Source organism: Halichoerus grypus, chromosome 7 (genome assembly GCF_964656455.1).
Source record: "Halichoerus grypus chromosome 7, mHalGry1.hap1.1, whole genome shotgun sequence".
NCBI classification, from domain to species: domain Eukaryota; kingdom Metazoa; phylum Chordata; class Mammalia; order Carnivora; family Phocidae; genus Halichoerus; species Halichoerus grypus.
In genome coordinates, this window is record NC_135718.1 from 85139362 (window position 1) to 85155986 (window position 16625).

The following is a 16625-nucleotide window of genomic DNA, read 5'->3' on the forward strand; positions in this document are numbered from 1 at the left end:
AAGGAGCATTCCTGTCATTCCTCACCTTCCAACAATCGGTTATCTCATTTTTTGGAGTTTAGCATTTCTAACAGGTGTGCAGCACCATCTCACTGTTGTTTAAATTTGTAATTTCCTAATGATAGAGGATGTTGAGCATGTTTTTGTATGCTTATTTTGTATTTGTATGTCTTCTTTGTCCAGGTTTCTGTTCAGATATTTACCCATTATTGATTAGGTTATTTCCTTTTTGTTGAGTTCTGACAGTTTTTGTCTATTTTGAACACAAATCCTTTACCAGGTATGTGTTTTGTGGATATTTTCTCCCAGCATGTGGATTGTCTTTAGTTTTCTGAGCAAGGTCTTTCACAGAGTAGAAGTTTTAATTTTAGGAAGTTCACGTTATCAAATTTCTTCTCTTATGGATTGGCTTTTGGTGTTGTGTGTTAAAACTCCTCACCAAACCCAAGGTCATATAGATTTTCCTTTATGTCTTCTTTTTGGTGTTTTGATGGTTTTGCATTTTAAATTTATCTACAATTTTGAATGAATTTTGGTAGAAGTTGTAAAGTTTGTATTTGCATTTCATTTAATTCCATATAGCTTCCAATTAATTTTTCCTGTTTCTGGAGATGTCAGGGGATAATGGGCTCGATTTTAGTGTGAATTTCCAAAATTTAATGGATTCAGCTGGACCCCGGGAGGGGACAGGTGCCTCCACTGAACTGAGTCCACCGCATCTTGCACTGCCCCCACCGCCCGCAGGGGGCGCCCGAGCCCAGCTCCCCGACCCGTGGGGGGCATGCGCGTCCCTTCTGCCAGTAACCCGGCCTCCTCAGGACCTCTGAGGAGGATGTGGGTCCGCGTCCATACACACAGGACCCGCTGTGGAAGCTTCTAGAGGACACGGGGCGGTGTCCACAAGGACAGGAGCCCGGCCTCCTCAGGACCCTCTGAGGAGGATGTGGGTCCGCGTCCATACCCACAGGACCCGCTGCGGAGGCTTGTAGAGGACACGGGGCGGTGTCCACAGGGACAGGAGCCCGGCCTCCTCAGGACCCGGCGTGGGAGGAGAAGGTGAGGAGAAGCCGTCTGAGCGGGGACTGCTGAGGGGGTCCGTGCTCACAGGACCCAGCGGAGGAAGGGCGGGTGCACAGACCGCGGGGTTTCCGTGGCTTTGTGTGCGGTGCTGTGCGCGGGGCTGTCGGGTCTCCCCTCTCGGGACTCGGAGCTGCTCGGCGGCCCACGCGTCTGTGTTTATGCGCGCCTGGATTCGGTTCCTGGGGCTCCTCCGGCAGTCTGCAGTCAGGGGGCGGCCTCCCGCCGCCGTGTTCGTGCTCCCGCCGCCTCAGCCCTGCCGGGTCCTCCCCGCGTCCACACCCGCTTCAGGGTTGTTGGTTCGGTGTCTGTGAAGACCGCGCGGGAAGGTTGGTAGTGATGGCACTGACTCTGCAGACGGCTTTGGGGAGAGTAGGTGTTTTCACGGTGTCCGCTCTTCCCTGAGCAGAGTGTCTTCCCGTCTCCGTGTGTCTCCCTCGATGTCTGTCTTCAGTGTCTCACGGGTGTGTGTGTGTGTGTGTGTGTGTGTGTCAGAGAACAGGTCCGTCACCTCCTTGGTTAAATTTATTCCCAGGTGTGTGTGTGTGTGTGTGTGTGTGTCAGAGAACAGGTCCGTCACCTCCTTGGTTAAATTTATTCCCAGGTATAGTGTTCTTTTTGATGCAGGTGTAGATGAGATCGCTCTCTGAATTTGTCTTTCCCCCTCTGGCGTATAGAAATGCAACTGATTTTTGTATATTGGTTTTGTATCCGGCAAGTTTACTGAATTTATTAGTTCTGTTAACCGTAAACTAAAACTGCCGGTTATTTTATCAGCAAGAATGGGTTAATTGGGAATAGCAGAGATTTGCAGTCTGGGACATGCAAGCTACAGGCACGTCGCAGGTAAGTGCAAGAAACAAAGGAAAGGGACATTATTTCTTGGAGAAGGAGGAGGAAGTTGGGAACATTTCAGGTGCACAGTTCTCTGGCCTTAGCTGAGTTCCCACGGTGGTACATCATTCTCCAGCACTTTTTCCTTCTCCCCGAGGGGGACTCTGTATGCATGAGACACCAACTCCCCATTCTCCTTTCCCCTCGGCCCCTGCAGCCACATTCTAGTTTCCGTCTCTGGATGCTTCATATAAGGGGGATCACACAGTATCTGTCCTTCTGTGACTGGCTGATTTCACTCAGCGTAATGACTTCCAGGTTCAATCCGTGTTGTAGCCTGTGTCAGAGCTCTCCTCGTTTTTAAGTCTGAATCGTGTCCCATTGTGTATATACCACATTTTGTTTATCCATTCATCTGTTAGTGGGTGCTTGGATTGCTTCCTCCTTTTGGCTATTTTGAAAAATGTTGCTCTGAATAATGGCACATGAATATCTGCTCAAGTCTTTGCTTTCAATTCTTTTGGGTGCATATGCTGAAGCAGAATTCTGTGTTAAATTTTTTGAAGAGCCACCATATTGTTTTCCACAGATGCACCATTTTACTTTATTCCTTTATATGGCAGAACAGTATTGCCATTTATGGACCTACCCCGTTTTGTGTATCCATTCATTTGTTGATGGACACTTGGGTTGCATCCACCTTTTGGTTATTGTGAAAAATGCTGCTATGAATATTAGTGTACACGTTGTTGGTTTTCTTTGAACAACTGTTTTCAGTTCTTTGGGGTATATATCCAGGAGTAGAATGGTTGAACTGATGACAATTCTATTTTTGTCTTTTTGAGGAAATGCAAACTATTTTACACACAGGCTTCACCACCATTGTACATTTCCCAAACAAGGTTAAAGGTTCCAGTTTTTCAACATCCTTACCAACATTTGTTATTTTCAGTTTTCTTGATTATAGTGATTTTAGTGTAAAAGGGTATGTCACTGTGGTTTAAAGCTGCCTTTCATAATGACTAATGTTTAACATCTTTTCATGTGTAATTGATCATTTTTATGTCTCCTCTGGAGAAGGGTCTATCCAAGTCCCTTGTCCATTTTTAAAATTTTGCTGTCCTTTGTTGATGAGTTGTAAAAGTACTTTATATATTTTGGATAACAGACTCTTGCCAGTTAAATAATTTGCAATATTTTCTTCTATTCCGTGGGCTGTCTTTTTTTTTTTTTTTTTTAAGATTTTTTATTTATTTATTTGACAGAGAGAGACACAGCGAGAGAGAGAACACAAGCACGGAGAGTGGGAGAGGGAGAAGCAGGCTTCCCATGGAGCAGGGACCCCGATGCGGGGCTCGATCCCAGGACCCTGGGATCATGACCTGAGCCGAAGGCAGACGCTTAACGACTGAGCCACCCAGGCGCCCCTCCGTGGGCTGTCTTTTTGATGTGCAAAAGTTTTTAATTTCAAGGAAATTAAATTTCTCTGTTTTCTTTCCTCACTTGTGATTTGGTGTCAGATCTGAAAGCATTGCTAAATCCAAGGTCATGAAGATTTATCCCCATTTATTTCTTCTAGAGTTTATAGTTTTACCTCTTACATTTAAGCCTTTAACTTATTTTGAGTTAATGTTGATATGTAGTGTGAGGTAAGGACCCACTTTCTTTCCTCTGCACGTGGATAGCCAATTGTCTAGCACCCTTCATTGAAAAGACCATTCTCTCCTTAATGTAATGTTGTCCAGCCTCGTCAAAATTCAATTGACCATAGATGAAGGGGTTTATTTCTGGGCTATCAATTAAATCCCACTGATCTGTATGCATACCTTTAGGACAGTATCATAAAACATTATGGTCATACATATAATATGTATGATCATACATATGATACATATGATCATAATGTTTTATTTACTGTTGCTTTGTATTAAGATTTGAAATCGGGAAGTATGAGCTTCCATCTTTGATTTTCTTTTTCAAGATAGTTTTGGCTATCTTGTGGTCCCTGATTTTCCATACAACCTTAGGATTAGCTTATGTGTTTCCTTCCAGAGGCCTCCATGAATTTTCCTGGGAACAACATTGAATCTGCACATCGCATTGTGTACTATTGCCGCCTTATCAACGGTATGTCTTTTCCTCACCATAGGTTGTCTTCACAGTTATTTAGGTTTTCTTTAATTTCAATCAGCAGTGTTTTGTAATTTTCAGTGTGCAAGACTTGTACCTTAATTGCATTTATTCCTAAGTATCTTGTCAATGTTGATGTTACTGAAAGTGGAATTGTTTTCTTAAATTCCTTTTTGGATGATTCATTGCTAGTGTATACAGATAAGACAGATTTTATGTATTGATATTTTGCCCTGTAATTTTGCTGAATTAGGTGACTAGCTGTAATCGTTTTTTGTTAATTCTTTAGGAAGCTTTCGATATAAGATGTTATCATCTCTGGTTTCTGAATAGACACAGTTCAACTGTTTCCTTTCACATGTGGATGCCTTTTTTCTTGTCTCATTTTTCTGGGTGGAAATTTCAATACAATTATTGAGCAAGAGGTGAAAGCCAGAATCCTGGCTTTGTTTGTGATTTCAGAGTAGAGTTGTCAATCTTCAAAATTGAGCATGATCTTTGCTGTAGGTATATTGAACAAATTACCCTTTATTCCTACTTTCTTGAGTGTTTAATCATGAACTGACTTTGGATTTTGTTTAGAAACTTTTTGCATCAATAAACATAATCACATGTTTTTATGTAAAAAAATATTGTGGCGTATAACATTGCTTGGATTCACTATACTGAATAAACTTTGAAGTTTTGGTTAAGAGACACACTTATGGTGCACAATACATTTATGTCCTCTTGGTTTCATATAGCAGTTATTCTGGTGAGGTTTCATACATCTGTTTTATAAAAGATATAGGAATGTATTTTGGTGATTTTGTGATGATTTAATTGGAGTTGGTGTTCGTGGTTTAAAGAGCATTGGCTGGGACTACAGAAAGGATTATCCAGAGATTGGGGCTAGAGGGGTAGGGATAGATATATTTTCAGGGTGAGGAACAAAATTAAGGGTAAAGAGTTAAGGTTAAAGTTAGAGTTAAAGACAAAGGGTTAGGGGTTAGAGATTAGAGGTTAGAGGGTTAGGGGTTAGGGTTATGGTTGGGTTAGGGTTAGGTTTTAGGGTTAGGGTCTCCTTGTCCTCCACTACACAGAGCCCAGTCTCCTCTAGTAATCAGAGTGATCTTTTTGGAACATAACCTATGAACCTCTCTGTGGTCTGCTCCCTCCCTGCCTGTCTTCTCCAGCCTCACCTCTCCCACCACAGGCCCCCCTTCTGTGGTCCACCCAGGTGTGTGGTCATCCCACATGTGCCTCGGGCCTGACTTCAAGTATTTGCATTCGCTGTGCCCTCTGCCAGGAGCACTCTTCTCTCCCCTTGCATCATGTCTGGCTTCTCCCCCATTGGCTGGGCCTGGACTTGCCCTCTGGTGACCTGACTCATGTCTGCTGGCTGAGTGTGCTTGTCCCCTATTTAAATGTAGTGCCTGCCTTCCCTTTGTGAGCAGTTTACTAACCTGCCAGGTATAGGGCAGGCACAGGGAAGTAGACCTAGTGCTGGAGCAAAAAAATCAGTCTCAGAGGGGCTGACCACACTTGCTGATGATGGGGGAGCTGCTGTCCCCACTTTGGGGAGCAGGTCATCCCCTCAAAGGGGGACCAGCCAGGTGAGGTGGTTGGACAAGACTTCCAACTTCTTAGGGCCGGGAAGATGTAGACCTTGACCCAGAAGTTTATAACCTTGGATTCAAGACTGGGGCCTAAGCAAGCCCCCTCTTCTTTTAGGAGTTCTCTTTCTCCTTTTCTGCCCCCGGGCTGTACCTGATTCCTGATCTGGGGGAGTTCGAAGGTGGCCCCTCCTAGAAATACTAGTGGTTTACTGAGGACGTTGTCAGCAAGAGGCCTAGTAGCCTTCAAGCGAGGACCCTATAGGGGGCAGAGACAACTCCGTTGGGGACCAGTGACAGCCCACTCAAAGCAAAGTGGGCAGGTGGTCAGCCCTGCTGCTTCTACCCAGTCTGTAGGGCATAGAGACGAGGGCTGTGCCCAAAGGTACTCCACTCCTGGCAGATGGGGACAGAACCTGCAGCGGGTCAGCCAGGGGAGGGCACCTGCAGGGTTTGCCCGGGAGCTCAGCACAGGGGGAGTGTTCTTGGCTCCAGCATGCTAACTGTGGGGCTGCATGGGTTTCTAGCCTCTGAAGCCTCAGGCTCCCTTTGTAAGATGGAGTGCTGATGGCCCCCATCTCTGGGAGCGGAGGGTAGGGAGGCCCAACCGGCAGACTCGCTCAGGACAGGCCAGGGTGGCTGTTACTTAAAGCGGCCCAGGGCCTGCCCCCTTGAAGAAGGTGCACACGTTCTCGGCCTGAGTTTTGGGGTCCTGCCTCTGGCAGTGACCCTCCTCCAGCCCTGTCCCCTGTCCCTGTGGATACATGGTTTTCCTGGAGCTGTTCCTGCAGACGGTGGAGAAGCACTTCACGGTGAGACACAGGGTCACCTACTAGGTCTTCTCCCATCAGCTGGCTGCCGGGCCCCATGTGCCCCTCCGGGCGGGCCGGAGGGTGGTGGTCCTCATGGTAGACACAGGGTCACCTACTACGTCTTCACCGACCAGCTGGCTGCTGGGCCGTGTGCCCCTCCAGGAGGGCCTGAGGGTGGTGGTCCTCGAGGTCCCCAGCACCCCATGCTGGCAGGATGTATCCATGCAGCACAAGGTGATGATGAGCCGCTTCTGCGAGCAGGGCCTCCTCCATGAGGTGGTCGACCTGGTGTGTGCACACGTGGGCATGAAGTTGGGCAACCACATGAGCATGGGGACCCCATCCCCCCTCTTCGGCACCCTGCACCCCGGTTTCTATGGTGTGGTGTGCGAAGACTTCAGCTACGAGCACTGGCCTCAGTCCCAGGCCCACATCCCCAGGGACCAGGGTGACCTTTAGTACATGGGGGTCTTTTTTGGGGTGTTGATGGTGGAGGTTCACCGACTGACCTCGGCCTGTCACTAGGAGATGGTGGCCGATGGGGCCAATGGGATCGAGGCTGTGTGGCACGATAAGAGCCACCTGAACAGCTACCTGCTGGACCACAAGCCCACCAAGATGCTGTCCCTGGAGGACCTGCGGGACCTGAGGCTGCTGGGCTGGCCCCAGTCACGAAGAAGATGAGATTTGTGGCTGTGCCCAAGAATCACCAGGAGCTGTCAGAGCAGGTTCCTACTTCTGTCCCCTTGAGGGAGACTGTGGAGCCCAGCACTGCCCACCTGGGCATGTCCAGGGCCCCCAGCCACACCCACACACAGGAGACTTGCCTGGGGGCACAAGGTACTCTCTGTGGTTGGTGCGTTTTGATCACTTCTGGGACATTTGCAGCTGTGAACGGCTCCAGTTTTATGTCGGATATTTTTCTGTGTCAATGCTGAGCAACCATCTTTAAAAAGAACAATTGAGGGAAAAGGTTTTCTCCCTGGTTCTAAATAGACACCGCCTGGTGGGGCTGGGAGCAGCCCTGTAGCAGCCATGGAGCCAGAACGGGCCCTGGCCGGGTCTTCCCTCCCAGTCCTTACACCTCACCGCGGCCATGGGGCTTCAGGGTCAGGGGTGCGCCGAGCCACCTCTCAGAACCCCAGTCCCCTGACCACCAGAGGCCTTGGCTGTGGCCGCTAGCTTGGCCTCCAGGAGCATGGAGCCCTCTGGGTTATTTATGGTTCCTGCCTTGGTCTTAAATGGCTATTTCTGCACTGGTGTTTTTGAAATGTGGGCACTCGCTCTGTCTGGCTGCGCGTCCCCTTGGGATTCCTCAGTGCCCACCAGTGGGTTTGCACTTGTGCACTCTCTCTGGACCATCTGCCTGCACTGTGTCTTAGCAAGCATTTACTGATACCTACTGTGAGCTCAGTCACCAACAAGGGGCAGAGCGTGAGAGCGAGAACTAAGATACAGGCTCCCTGCTCCTGGGCCCTCCTGGGACTCGCGATGGCCCCGACCTCCTGACTCACTTCTTTTGTATTGTGGTGTAATAGATCATACAACTGATACCATTAAGCACGTTTCAGGGTACAATTCAGTGGCAATAAGTACATTCACTGTTCTGCACCTGCCACCTCCATCCATCACCACAACTTTGTCATCATCCCAAACTGAACCTCTACTCATGAGATCCTAACCCCCTTTCCCCCTCCCCAGCCCTGGCACCCACCAGCTCCTTCCACCTCTATGAGTCAGAGTGCTCTCCATCCCTTGCAAGTGGGGTCCTCTAGTATCAGTCCTTTAGGGACTGGTTTATCTCATGTACACAGTGGCCTCAGTGTCTGTCCCCATGAGCCTGGACCTGACCCACTTTTCCCCCAGAGGAGTGGTTCAGCCTGCCCTCTCCTGTCTAAGCCAAGCCTCCTCAGTCCCCTCTGCTCCCCTCACCTTCCTCCTCAGCCTGAAGATGATCCCAGCCAATCTGCAGCTTTGAAGACCCGTTCAGTCCAGACACCAGGCACATACCCCGGGGGGCCTCAGGCCTCATCTGTTCATGTCAGGTGCCTGCCCCCCCCTCCACCAGCTGGCCACTTGCACCTTCCACAGGTGTCCCCATCTCAGGAGAGGGAAATACCAAGTCCAGACCCTTGGAATCCTCTGTGACTTCTTGCTTGCTACCAACTCTCCCAGGAGTGAAGTGGCTATGTCCTGAAGAGGACATTCAGTGTCCGAAACATTTAAAGGCATACATGAGTCTCTGCTGCCTAGGGCAATGGATAACAGTTGGGACAAATAGAAACCAAGCAGAATCACTGAAAGAAAGGCTGAGTGATGAGGAGCTTTAGGGAAGAAGGGCCTGGAAGTCTGACTGTCCCTTCCTGACCTTCAGATGCTCCTCAGTTACTCCTGTGCCTCTGGTGTCTTCCTGGAACCCTGACCTGGCTGTTTTCAGACCGCTCGTCCAACGGTACCCTCAGTTTCTGGGAGGGGGATTTGCTGGAATCCACAGTGTGTCCTGCAGCCCCACTGGGATCGCTTTTTGAAGGCACATCGTCTGGGCCACCTGAGGACCCAAGACTGTGGGTCTGTGGCCTGGAGGGATTCTGAGCAGAGCTGGTGGGATGGGAGGGCTGCAAGGCCCAGAGGCAGGTTTCCAGAAAGCTGTCTGGGGTCCCCGGCATCCTGCCGTTTTTGAATCAAAGCCCTGAGATCTTTAAAATGCCAGCAATGTTACAGCATGGGCCAGAAAAACAAATGTCCCTGTGCACCCAACACCACCTAAACTATTGGCCATTGCTTGTCACTTGAGCTGAGTACAAAGGTTTGGGAGTCAGGGCTTGAGGGGGGTCCTGGGCCAGACTTTGTATTTGGGGGACAAAGGCCATCCACACAGCTTGTGTTGAGCCTGAGAGTCTTTGTGGAGACCCCAGCTGTAGGCACTGCTGTCCACTAATGCCCCCCTCAGCCTGCCCAAGTGCACCTGCTGCTGGGGGAGAGCCTGCCCCCTCCTCTCTGCAGAGGGCTCTCTCCTACACCAGGTGCACCTCCTCTCCTGCCAGCCACTGCCAGCCTGCAGCCTGAGAGGGTGGCTACCCCGAGTTCCTCCAGCTGCTGGGGGAGCTCCTGCCCCCTCCTCTCTGCAGAGGGCTCTCTCCTGCACCAGGTGCCTCCTCTCCTGCCAGTCCCTGCCAGCCTGCAGCCTGGGAGGGTGGATACCCTGACAACCTCCAGCCCTGGGGACAGAGCCAGTGCGATGTGGTCTCCCAGCAGGTCTGAGCACCAGGCCCCCACATTGCTCACTCTCCTCCTGTGGGCTCACTGTGCCACATCCTCCCTCAGGCTCCCTGGGTCCAAGTCCTCCTCTGCTCGTGGACCATCCTTGGCCCAGGCTCCACATGCTGGGACTGGGAGCAGGTCATCTGGACGTTCTGGACTCTCACTTCCGTGCCCATGACATGGGTACAGTTCAGCCTCACAGACTGCTCAGAGGAGACTCAGCACAGCAAGATGCAGGTCGCTGCAAGGGAGATGCCAAGTGACCCCAGAGGGAGCGTACAGGACTTGCACAAGGCACTGGGCTCATGGGGCCCAGTGTGGGATGCGGGCGCCCAGCCAAGGGGCATGGGGAATCCTGGTGAGGGCGGCCCTGCAAAGGGGGGAGGGGGAAGCCACAGAAGGGTCCCAGAAGAGGCAGGAGACAAGGAAGAGGACAGGACAGAGCTTCCCAAGGAGGTCGATGGAAGGATCCAAGGATCACAGAGACCCTTGGGAAAACTCGGAGTCCCTGGAGATGGTGGCTAAAATGCTGTCATTTGGTCAGAGAAGTTGTGTCACAACTCCCCAGTTGACACTGGATGATTTACTCTTTGTTGGTTCTAGGAATCAGTGTGTACCTGCCATTAGAACTCACATTGCATGAAGTCTAGGATATACTTACTTTTCATCACTTTTCAGGACGAGATTTTTCTAGAGGAGGTGCTAAACATGGGTGTCTCCATTCTTTTCTTTGTGCAACTGGCCTGTTTCCAGGAGCAGATTCCTACATCACCAGAGCTAGCCCTGAGGACTGCCCCCCGTCACCTCCCACAGTGGACGTGACCATGTGGGTTGGGGGGTGCTTGCTGATGAAGCCCCAGTGCTCAGTACACAGCAGGGACCCCAGATCCTGTGCTGAATGAAGGAGGATGGGAGTGAGGGAAAGAGAGAGGGAGGGATGATGGGAGAGAAGGAGGGGAGAGAGGGAGGAGGGAAGGGAGGATGGGAGGGAGGCAGGATGGGGAGAGGGAGGGGAGAGAGGCAGGAGGAAAGGGACGATGGGAGGGATAGAGGGGAGGGAGGGAGGCAGGGAGGCAGGGAGCCAGGGAGGGAGGGAGTGGGGGAGGGAAGGGAGGAGTGGAGGGGAAGGAGAGAGAGGAGGAAATGAATGAGTGAATAAATGACATAGGGAGGGAGGGAGTAAAACCACAGAAGCTGGATCCATACCTCAGGAGCCATTATTTGGGGTGAGGTCCAAGGGCATCACAGCACGGGCCCTGGTTGGTGGCTCAGGGCACGTCCATCTGTCCTCCCAGTGCTGACCTTCCTTCTCCTTGGACCCGGTGTCATCCTGGATCCTCTCCACCTCCTCCTCAAACAATTCTCAATGTTCCCAGGAACAGGGTCGCAGGAGGGGGTCTCAGGAGGGGCTTCCCAGATCCTGTACCCCAAAGGACAATGTGACAGTAGCTACAGGGCATTCTATCATGAGGACTGGGACCATGGATCCCATCCATCTCCGTGGGCATTAGCGTTGTTCCATTCCCTGCTCTCTCCACCACTGCTGTGATGAACACTCCTGAAAATACATCTGTGAAAAACTGAGCCAGAGTTTCCGGGGGTGAGTCCGAGGCCGAGCATGCCAGGTGATGGGTGCACCTGCGGCCTGGGATGGGTGCTACTCACTGTTCTCCCAGACAGGGGTGCCCATCACCCTTTCCTCCAGGGGACCTGCATTAGACCTCCGCTTCCTCATGTTCTCCCCAGACCAGACACCTGCCGGTCTGAGGGTGACCAGCACTGCATCCATAGGGTTTCCTTTGCCAGAGTCCTTCCCCGGGAGCTCCACATCTCTGACACATATTCCCTGCATGCCTATCCTCCCCCTTGGACTTGCGTGTGTTTGGTCTCCATCCCTGTGGAACCCAGTGACTTGGAGCGTGGTTTGGACCAGAGTCAGGTGAAACCTTTCTCTGGCCTTGCTTTGTGGTGTGTCTTCCAGCTTTCTGCATTTCCCTGGTTTCTGTGTGGGCCACAGGAGGAACCAGCCGTTTCCTGTCTGGGGTCAGGCTGTGGTGTCCCAGCAGGAACAGGGGTCTCGGCCTCGAGATTGTGGCCATAATTCCTAAAGTGGCCTCTATGATTACATCTGATGTGTAATCCATCGGGGATTTCAATATCGAATAAGGGAAATTTTATGACAAATAAACACAGAAGAAAACAAGTCCCCTTTGAAAATAGGTGGGCAGACACAAAGGCACCTATTGCGTGATTCCATGTACAGAAACATCCAGAACAAGTAAAAGAACAGGGAGAGAAAGCAGCTTAGGGGTTTTGATGGTCTGGGCTGGGGGAGAAACGGGCAGGGAGGGCTTCTGGTTCGGGGACTCCTTTGGGGCATGAGATATTCCGCAGCAATGTTCTGTGGTGTGGTGGCACAGCGTTGGGAATGTACTTAATGTTCATGACGTGTTCAATTGAAAACAAGTAATTTTATTTAAAACAAATAATAAACAGTATACAGAACATGAAAAGATAAAATAACAGTTAATATGAACCAGAGAGAAAGAACATAGGGAGAGGGGATGAAACAATCTGGCGGGGCGTCGGGGTCCGGCGATGGAACTAAGGGTAATTGTACAAGGAGCTCTCCCCGCAGGGCTGTGGGCTCTGGGTGTGGCTCTGGGAGCCCTGCAGGAGCAGGAGTAGGGGCAGTGGTTAGGGTAGGGGCAGGGCCAGGTGTAAGAGCAGGGCCAGGGGCAGGGACAGGTGTAAGAGCAGGGCCAGGGGCAGGGGCAAGGGGAGGGACGGGTGTAAGAGCAGGGCCAGGGGCAGGGCCAGGAGCAGGGCCAGGTGTAAGAGCAGGGCCAGGGACAGGGGCAAGGGGAGGGACAGGTGTAAGAGCAGGGCCAGGGGCAGGGGCAAGGGGAAGGACAGGTGTAAGAGCAGGGCCAGGGGCAGGGGCAAGGGGAGGGACAGGTGTAAGAGCAGGGCCAGGGGCAGGGACAGGTGTAAGAGCAGGGCCAGGGGCAGGGGCAAGGGGAGGGACAGGATCAGCAGTAGTGGCAGATGCAGGATCCAGGGCAGGACCTGGGTAAGGAGCAGGAACAGGAGCTCCGGCAGGGGCAGGAGAAGGAGAAGGAGCAGGAACAGGAGCTCAGGCAGGGGCAGGGGAAGGGGCAGCAGGTCTGGCAGGGGCAGGGGCAGGAGCAGGGTCAGGGACAAGAACAGGAGCCCAGGAAGGGGCAGGGGAAGGCACAGCGGGTCTGGCAGGGGAAGGGGCAGAAGCAGGAGCAGGAACAGGAGCTCAGGCAGGGGCAGGGGAAGGGGCAGCAGGTCTGGCAGGGGAAGGGGCAGAAGCAAGAGAAGGAAAAGGATCAGGAACAGGAGCTCAGGCAGGGGCAGGGGAAGGGGCAGCAGGTCTGGCAGGGGTAGGGTTATGGGCAGGAGCAGGGTCAGGGACCAGAACAGGAGCCCAGGAAGGGGCAGGGGAAGGGGCAGCGAGTCTGGCAGGGGCAGGGACAGGAGCAGGAGAAGGAGCAGGAACAGGAGCTCAGGCAGGGGCAGGGGAAGGGGCAATGGCTCTGGCAGGGGCAGGGGAAGGGGTAGGAGGAGGGGCAGGAGTTGGGTTGGAGCAGTGGCAGGTGCAGGATCCAGGGCAGGAGCTGGCTCAGGGGCAGGATCCAGGGCAGGAGCTGGTTCAGGGGCAGGAGCAGTAGCAGGAGCTGGCTCAGGGGCAGGTGCCAGTTCTTCCTGGTCCACATCAGGCTCCCCGTTGGCGGGTGCCGGGTCACCTGCCGGCTCCTGGTCCCCTCCTGAAGTCGCAGGCACCACCCCTCCCTCCAGAGCCAGCTCTGGCTCCTCAGGTGGTGGAGCAGCTGTGAGAGGAGAAAAGCTCACCCACGTGCCTGCTCTCCGTGGGCCTTTGCAGAACCAGAACCCAGCCCAGGGCCTCCCAGAGAAGCCACAACCAGGAAGGAGCCCTCACGGGGACGTCTCCCCGACTGCAGTCCACCCGCTGGGTGCTCTGTGCCCAGTCGTTGCTCCTGGCCCCACACCAGCCTCTGGGGGCTCCTCCCTGTGGGGCCAGCACTGACCCATCCCCACACACCACAAACACCCAGCCCCAGCCTTCTCACCCTCGGGCTCGGCCTCCGTGGGCTCCGGCTCCTGGACCACTGTCCGGTGACCAACCACCTGGGACAGTGGTCTGGGTGGTGGTGTAGGTCTTGCCCGGCAATCCCCAGCACCTGTTTTTGGGGATGCCTGTGGGGTCAACCCCTCTGTCAGGGAGGAGGGCATGTCCGCCAGCTGCCTCTGGAGGTCATCCGTGGCCTTCTGCAAAGACAGGGACGGGTAGCCGGCTGGAGGCATCACAGCCCTGCCCGGCCATCCTCACTGTCCTCCTGCCCAGTCCCCCTGCTGCTCCCAGATCAGACACAGACCTGTGCGTGCACAACCCTGCACCCAGGATGCAGTGACCCATCCCTGCAGGGCTATCGGGATAAACCTTGGGTAGAAGGGGCAGCGCCCGCACACCCCATCCCACCCAGTCAGCCTTGACCTTGAACATGACCTGTCCACTGGGTATCTGACCCCTCACCAGCCTGCTCCTGCTCGGGGTGGCCTCACCCCGCATAACCCCTCTTTACACACACAGACACGCACGCACGCACACGCACACTCACACACAGACACACACAGACACACACACACACGGAGGGGACCTGGGGCTGCACAGGTCAGATCAGAGCGTGTGGGGCTGGGTGGCCGGCTCTGGGCCTCCTGGTGTCACCTTTCTGTCCTTCCGGCCAAATGGCCAGAGGTGGTGGGGAGCCCTGACACGACATCCCCAGCAGGGGACAGCATTTGCAGGGCGCGCTTTCTTCAGCCTGCAGCCTCCGGACTTTGGAGGGCAACACCTGAACATGTTTTTTGTTGGAGTATCTCCAATGAAATGAGCTGGGCAGGGGGCTGTCTTTGGAATGTGGGTGCCTGGTTACTGGGGTTCCAAATTCTGTTGGGCTCTGTTGTCAGGGAAGTGAGGTCACCACTGCCTGGGGTCCCCTTACCCAACTTCCTCCTCACACAAGAACCCCCCGAGGGCCCACCTTCCCCAGCTGCTCAACGTTCACCCTCCCCCCATGCCCCATCCATACAGTGACACCCACACAGCCCACCCACAGCCCCCGGGAGGCCTGGGTGCAGCCGGTGTCCCCGCTGTGAGGACACAGAGCTGGGTTCAGACCGGGCTCCTGCGCGTGCCCGGGGCTGTGACCCAGGACAGACCCTGGGCCTCTCAGGGCCTCCCCAGGCTCCCCATCTGCACATTGGGGTATTCTGGCTTCTACTTCTAGGGACGCCATCAGGGTAGGACCTCTACACATGTTCCGTACCTGCTATCACAGGAGGCTGGTGCACACTTGGGATTGCAAGGATGAGCCAGGGGCTGGGCGGGACTTGGAGCACAGCTCAGAGGGGCCTGGGTCTGCTCTGGGGTCCGGGCAAAGCCACCCCCCTCCTGCCTGTGTCCCAGCCCCCGTGGGAAGGTTGTAATGAACTGATTCTGACCTTGTCCTCTCACAACACAGACTTCCAGGGGCTCCCATTAGGGTTAGGCTCAGGTCCCAGGGCCTCGTCTGTGCCATGTGCTGGGCAGTCCCCACAGTGGCTCCCAGCATCCCCGGATCCTGGTCACACATCCCTATGGAATCCCCTCCCCTCCAGGGTGGATGGCCTGTGTGACGGCGCTCTCAGGAAGATAATGGGGCAAAATGCTGGGATGTCATTTCCAAGCTGATGGAGGGAAGTGTGTGACTTCTGGTTCCCTCTGTCCTGTGTTCATTCTCTGTCTCCTTCTCTGTCTCTGTCTCTGTCTCTGTGTCTCTCACAGGAGCAGGATCTGCGGACTCCAGGGGTGATGTGAGAAACCTCAGAAGCCTCCCTTGTCCGTGTTTCCCTCTCCTGTCCTGGTGCTCCATTCCTTCCTAAGGCCTTGTCACCCTGACCAGAGCAGTGAATCTGGAACCTCTTCCAAATGGGGACCCTGAGGCTGCAACAAGGAGGGTCTTGACCTTGGTCCCCAGACTAGTGGTCCAGTGCTCTGCCACGTTCTGCATACCCAGGTCCTCAGCCCCCCAAGCCCCCAGTCTGTCCTCTGCTCAGAAGGACCTCGAGGGAGGACAAAGCATTTTCCCAGGACTGGGAGCACAGTGGGTCAGGGATGGAGATCCAAGGCCAACAGGCTCTTCCACAAGCCTGTGGGACCCTAGGGACACTGCATCTCTACAGCCCAAGTGACAGAAGAGTAAGCTGAGGCCTTTTGTGCTGTAGCCCCTCTGGACTTGGGGGTGGGTATCTCTTCCTACTTCCAAGTGCCCAGGGTGGTGATGGACACCGGAACCCAGACCCTGTCCTCTCCCAGTGCCCTGGCAACCCCCCAGGGCCCCTTGGGGACCCCTGACCATGAGCCTGGCTTGTCTCCCCTCCCCATGCTATGGATCTGGGTCCTTGCCAGGAGTCGTGATGCCCTGCCCCATGGCCCAGCTGTCTGCAACCTCTTTCTTCTTTCCCCCTTGCCACCCACCTTGCTCCCAGGGTGCCCTCCCGTTCTGACCCCCAGCTGGGCAGTCAGAGTGGTGTGTGTGTGTGTGTGTGTGGGTGTGTAGGTGCGCATGCCTCTACGTGCCTGGGGATGCCCAAGGTCATGTCCCCACATGGGACGGGGTGGGTAGCTATCCCTGAGGATCTGAGGGGCTCTCACCCCCAAAGCGAACCTCATGAGAGGGTTGGGGCTGGCCTAGGACTGGAGAGCAGCCCTGTGCTTTGACTCTGCACCCCTTATTTGTCCTGGGCCAGTCCCTGCCTCTCTTGACCCAGGTTCCCAACTGTCCCTGAGGGTTGGACATGGAAACGCTTGAATGCAGCCACTCCTCCA

At 53.8% G+C, this 16625-nt stretch overlaps 1 long non-coding RNA gene and 1 pseudogene across 2 annotated transcripts in view; both read left to right on the forward strand.

Annotated features, from left to right (window-relative positions):
• Positions 1-804: 804 nt before the first annotated feature.
• The window catches only part of LOC118546315 (uncharacterized), a 76287-nt gene continuing 60466 nt past the window's right edge, over positions 805-16625 (forward strand). Inside the window, exons 1-3 of one of the 2 annotated variants that reach the window (XR_013449468.1) lie at positions 805-1056; positions 3964-4038; positions 15582-16256. This is a non-coding gene — a long non-coding RNA (uncharacterized LOC118546315). Of the gene's footprint in view, positions 1057-3963; positions 4039-15581; positions 16257-16625 lie in introns of those variants that run through there. The other variant, XR_004922534.2, reaches the window with a different exon arrangement.
• Positions 6401-7386, forward strand: LOC118546318 (histo-blood group ABO system transferase 2 pseudogene; annotated as a pseudogene).